This window comes from Dromiciops gliroides, chromosome 1, assembly GCF_019393635.1.
Source record: "Dromiciops gliroides isolate mDroGli1 chromosome 1, mDroGli1.pri, whole genome shotgun sequence".
Classification (NCBI taxonomy): Eukaryota; Metazoa; Chordata; class Mammalia; order Microbiotheria; family Microbiotheriidae; genus Dromiciops; species Dromiciops gliroides.
Genome location: NC_057861.1, coordinates 719,517,954 through 719,524,140, shown reverse-complemented (window position 1 = coordinate 719,524,140; position 6,187 = coordinate 719,517,954). Strand labels below are relative to the sequence as shown.

The following is a 6,187-nucleotide window of genomic DNA, read 5'->3' as shown; positions in this document are numbered from 1 at the left end:
AGCCTTTTCTGAAGAGCTCAAAAAGGATTTTAAAAATCGATTGAAGCAGCATGCATCTCCCTAGTCCAAGACCATGATTTTTTAGCGACCCAACAGAGAGCCAGGCAGCCACTCCAGCCTCCCGAACTCCAGCGCCACCCCCTTTTGTTTTCCTTTACACTCCCAGGCACACAGTATGATCATTAGGTGTTCAGTTTCCCAGCAGCTTTCTATGGAAAATCAAGAGAAGTGCCCCATGGTTGCTGTGAGCAACTTTGAAGAGCAGGACACCTTTAGAAAAGCTTGATCAAGGTGCCATCATCATGAGACCTTCCAAGTCAGGACTCTGGCAGAGTTCCCCTATCTTGTCTTAATCATCAGAGGCCATCTTATCATTTCTCTGAGAAGTAGCAGAAAACCAGTGTCGAATCATGGTTGGATTTAAGCCTACAGATGTGCCCCCAACAGCCACCATCAAGTTCCATGGGGCTGGCACTGCTGCCTGCATCGCTAACCTCATCACCTTCCCCCTGGACACAGCCAAAGTCAGGTTTCAGATTCAAGGAGAGAGCCGGGGGTCCTTCTGAGCTTCCTCTGCCAATACACAGTATTAGGGTGTCATAGGCACCATTCTGACCATGGTGAGGGCTGAAGGCCCTGGCAGCCTGTACAATGGACTGGTGACTGGCTTGCAGAACCAGATGAGTTTTGCCTCTGTCCGCATTGCCCTCTGTGATTCCGTTAATCAGTTCTACACCAAGGCATCTGAGCATGCGGGCATTGGGAGATGCCTCCTGGCAGGCTATACCACAGGGCCTCTGGCAGTGGCCCTAGCCCAACCTGCAGATGTGGTTAAGATACATTTCTGGGCCCAAGCTTGTGCAGGTGGCAGCTGGAGATAATCAGGGCTCACTGGATGCCTATAAGACAATTGCCAGAGAGGAGAGGCTTTGAGGCCTATGGAAAGGAACTTCACCCAATGTTGCCCACAATGCTATCATCAACTGTGCTGAGCTAGTGATATATAATCTCCTACCTCATGACTAATGATCTTCCATGCCACTTCACATCAGCCTTTGGGGCTGGCTTCTGCACCTCCATCATTGCCTCCGCTGTGAACATGGTCAAGAAAAGATACATGAACTGTGCCACAGGGCAGTATGCCGGTGTTGGCCACTGTGCCCTAACCATGCTCCAGAAGGAGGGACCCCAAGCCTTCTACAAAGAGTTCATGCCTTCCTTCCTCCCCTTGGGCTCCTGGAATGTCGTGATGTTTGTCACCTATGAGCAACTGAAACAGGCCCTGATGGCCACTCACTCTTCCCAGGAAGCTCCTTTTTGAGCCCTCTCCTGCTAGCTTTCTGCCATACACCTTTCCCCTTGGAGTCCAGACCCCCAGCCTGCCTCCCATGCCATTTTTCTTCCCTCTTTCTCTCCTCCCCTGAAGAACCCCCCTGCTCTTGAGTTAGCACCATTTTATCCTTTCCCATTGAAGCCTCCCCAATTCTTAAGCTCTCCTTGCTTCTAATAAAGCTGGACCAAAACCCAGAAAAAAAATCAATTGAGAGAGGTAAAAGAAAAAATGGGGTGAGAAATGAAAGCAACACAAAACAATTATGAATAAAGAAGCAAAGAATCAGCAGCTTGGAAAAGGAAGCACAAAGATTAATTGAAGAAAACAATTCCTCAAAAAATTCATTTGGCCAAATAGAAAAGGAAGTGCATAATCTCACTAAAGACAACAATGCCTTAAAAATTCGATTGGAAAGACAGAAGCTAATGACTCCATGAGACACCAGGAATCACTCAAACAAAAAGAATGAACAAAAAGAAGAAAATGTGAAATACCTCATTGGAAAGACAACTGACCTGGAAAATAAATTGAGGAGAGACAATTTGAGAATTATTGGACTGCCTGAAAGCCATGATTAGAAAAAGAGTCTAGACACTATTTTCTAGGAAATTATGAAGGAGAACATCCCTGATATTGTAGAATCCAAGAATAAAATTGTCATTGAAAGAATCCACCTATCACGTCCTGAAAGAGACCCCAAAAGGAAAACTCCAAGGAATATTCTAGCCAAATTCCAGAATTATCAGGTGAAGGATAAAATACTCCAAGCAGCCAGAAAGAAGCAATTTAAATATCGTGGAGCCATAGTCAGGATTGCACAGGATCTGGCAGCTTCAACATTAAAGGATAACAAGGCTTGGAATATGATATTCCAGAAGGCAAAGGAGCTTGGATTGCAACCAATAATCAAGTACCAAGAAAAACTGAGCATTCTCTGTCAGGGGCAAAGATGGACATTCAATGAAATAGAGTACTTTCAAGATTTCCTGATAAAAAGACCAGAACTGAATAGAAAACTTGATATTAATGTACAAGACTCAAGAGAAGTTTAAAAAGGTGAAAAGGGAAAAAATGTTATTCAATAATGCTAAACTGTTTACATCCCTACATGGGCAGATAATACTTCTAACTTTGAGAACTGTATATCTATTCAGGCAGACAAAAGGAATACACACAAATAGTATAAATATAAATTGTCTTTGATGTGATGATATAAAGAAAATTAAGGGGTGAAAAAAGGAATTATGGGGAGAAGGGAAAGGGGAGGCAGAATGGGGTTAATTATATCATATGAAGAGGTGCAAAAAACCTATTACAAGAGAGGGAAAAAAGGGAGAGGTGAGCATTGTTCCAACTGTACTCTCATCAGATTTGGTTCAAAGAGGGAATAACATATGTTTATTTGGATAAAGAAATTTAGCTTGTTCTTTAGGGAAGTAGAAGGGTAAGGGGAGGGGGGGAACTGATAGAAGGGAGGGCAGAAGCAGGGGAGAAAATGATAAATAAAAGGGTGGTTGATAAAAGGGAGGGCAATAAAACGTTGCTGAGGAGGAATAGGGTGAAAAAAGGGGGGAAAAGTACAAAGGGGGTAAATAAAATTCAGGGAAATAGAAAGCTAGTAATAAAAACTGTGAATTTGAATAGGATGAACTCTGCCATAAAAGGAAGTGCATAGCAGAGTGGATTAAAAACCATAATTCTACAATATGATGTTTACAAGAAACACATGTGAAGCAGAGAGATACACACAGAGTAAAGGTAAAAGGTTAGAGCAGAATATATTATACTTCAGCTGAAGTAAAAAAAGCAGGGGTACAAATCATTGTCTCAGACAAAGTGCAGGCAAAAATAGATCTAATTAAAAGAGATAAGGGAGGAGACTATATGTTGCTAAAAGGTATGATAGATAATGAAGTGATATCAATACTAAACATGTATGGATCGAGTAGTATAGCATCCAAATTCTTAGAGGAGAAGTTAAATGAGCTACAAGAGGACATTTAAAGCAAAACTATACTAATGGGGGATCTGAATCTTCCCCTTTTTAATTAGATAAATCTAGCCACAAAATAAATAAGAAAGAAGTTAAAGAGGTGAATAGAATCTTAGAAAAGTTAGATATGATAGATGTCTGGAGAAAACTGAATAGGGAGAAAAAGGAATATACATTTTTCTCAGCAGCACATGGCACATATTCAAAATTTGACCATGTATCAGGGCCCAGAAACCTTATAGTCAAATGTAGAAAGGCAGAAATAGTAAATGCATCCTTCTCAGATCATGATGCAATAAAAATTACATGTAATAAAGAGCCATGGAAAGGGAGACTGAACATTAATTGGAAACTAAATAATTTCATTCTAAAGAATGAGTGGGTCAAACAACAAATCACAGAAACAATCAATAACATCATCCAAGACAATGACAAAAATGAGACAACATACCAAAACCTATGGAATACAGCCAAAGCATTGCTTAGGTGAAATTTAATATCTCTAAATGCTTATGTGAATAAAAAAGAGAAAGAGGAGATCAATGAATTGGGCATGCAACTAAAAAAGGTAGAAAAAGAACCAATTTTAAATCTCCAATTAAATACTAAATTGGTTGACCCTGGGCAAGTCACTTAACCCCAATTACCTCGCTAAAAAAAATGCTAAATTGGAAATCCTGAAAATCAAAGGAACAATTAATAAAATTGAAAACAAGAAAACTATAAAATTAATCAAGAAAAATAAGAGCTGTTTTTATGAAAAAAAAAACAATAAAATAGATAAAACTTTGGTTAATTTGACTAAAAGAAAGAAAGAAGAAAACCAAATTACAAGTATCCAAAATGAAAGGAGAGGTGGAATGGGGTTAATTATATCATATGAAGAGGTGCAAAAACCCTATTACAAGAGAGGGAAAAAAGGGAGGGGTGAGCATTGTTCCAACTGTACTCTCATCAGATTTGGTTCAAAGAGGGAATAACATATGTTCATTTGGATAAAGAAATTTAGCTTGTTCTTTAGGGAAGTAGAAGGGTAAGGGGAGGGGGGGACTGATAGAAGGGAGGGCAGAAGCAGGGGAGAAAATGATAAATAAATATTTACAAAAATACAAATTGCCCAGGTTAACTGCTTAGGAAATAATAAGCCCATACTATAAAAAGAAATTGAACAAGCCATTAATGATCTCCCTAAGAAAAAATTCTCCAGGGCCAGGTGGGTTTACAAGTGAATTGTATCAAACATTTAAAGAACAATTAATTTCAATACTACACAAATTTTTTGGAAAAATACGTGAAGAAGGAGTTCTACCAAATTCCTTCTGCAGAAGTCATCAAAACTATTTACTACTGGCTTAAGCAATAGAGTGCTAGATCAATGGAATAGGCTAGGCACAGGAGACACAATAATAAATGACTTTATTAATGTAGTATTTGATAAACCCAAAGACTCCAGCTTCTGGGATAGGAACTCAGTATTTGACAAAAACTGCTGGGAAAACTGGAAGATAGTATGGCAGAAATTAGACATAGACCAACATCTTACACCTTATACTAAAATAAGGTCAAAATGGATACATGATTTAAGCATAAGAGGTGATACCATAGGTAAATTAGGAGAGGAAGGAATAGTCTAACTTTCAGATATTTGGAAAGGAGAACAGTTTATGACCAAACAAGAGTCAGAGAATATTATGAAATGCAAAATGTATGATTTTGATTACATTAAATTAAAAAGGCTTTGTACAAACAAAAGCAATGCATCCAAAATTAGAATGGAGACAGAAAGTTGGAAAACAATTTTATGGCCAGTACTTCTGATAAAGGCCTCATTTCTAAAATATATTGGGAACTAAATCAAAGCTATATATTCCCATATGAAAAAATGCTCTAAATCACTATTGATTAGAGAGATGAAAATTAAAACAACTCTGAGGTACCACCTGACACCTATCAAATTGGCAAATATAATAAAAAGGGAAATAATAAATGCTGGAGAAACTGTGGAAAAATTTGAACACTAATGAATTGTTGGTTGATAAATACTTACCAACTTAAAAACCCCCAAAAAACAAAGAAAAAAAACCATAAAATAACTGTGGACAATAAAAAACACTTGGGAGTCTACCTGTGAATACAAAACCCAGAAATATATGACCAGAACTATAAAACACTTCTCAAACAAATAAAGTCAGATCTAAACAATTGGAAAAATATTAATTGCTTATGGGTAGTCTGAGAAAATATAATAAAAAATTACAATCCTACCTAAGTTCATTTATTCATTTAGTACTATAACAAACTATCAAAAATATTTTATAAATCTAGAAAAACAAGAAAATTCATCTGGAAAAACTAAAGCTTGGGGGGCAGCTAGGTGCCACAGTGGATAGAGCACCAGCCCTGGATTCAGGAGGACCTGAGTTCAAAGCCAGCCTCAGACATTTGACACTTACCAGCTGTGTGACCCTGGGCAAGTCACTTAACCCCAGTTGCCCAGCAAAAAAAAAAAAAAAGAAAAAAAAGAAAAACTAAAGTTCAAGGATATTATGGGAATCTGAGGAAAAAATTACAAAAGAAGGTAGTCTAGCAGTTCCTGGGATCAAACTGTATTAAAAGTGGTAATTATCTGGGGCAGCTAGGTGGTACAGTACATAAAGCACTGGCCCTGGATTCAGGAGGACCTGAGTTCAAATCAGGCCTCAGACACTTGACACTTACTAGCTGCATGACCCTGGCAAGTCACCTAATCCTTAACCCTCATTGCCCTGAAAAAAAAAAAGAAAAGAAAAAAGAAAAAGAAAAAAGAGAACTGAATCAAATTTATAAAGATTCACGTCATTCCCCCATTGATAAATGGTCTA

The 6,187-nt window shown here is 38.2% G+C and overlaps 1 pseudogene; it reads left to right on the top strand.

The window, feature by feature from the left end:
- Nucleotides 1-410: 410 nt before the first annotated feature.
- LOC122737035 lies at nucleotides 411-1,321 on the top strand (annotated as a pseudogene).
- Nucleotides 1,322-6,187: the final 4,866 nt, after the last annotated feature.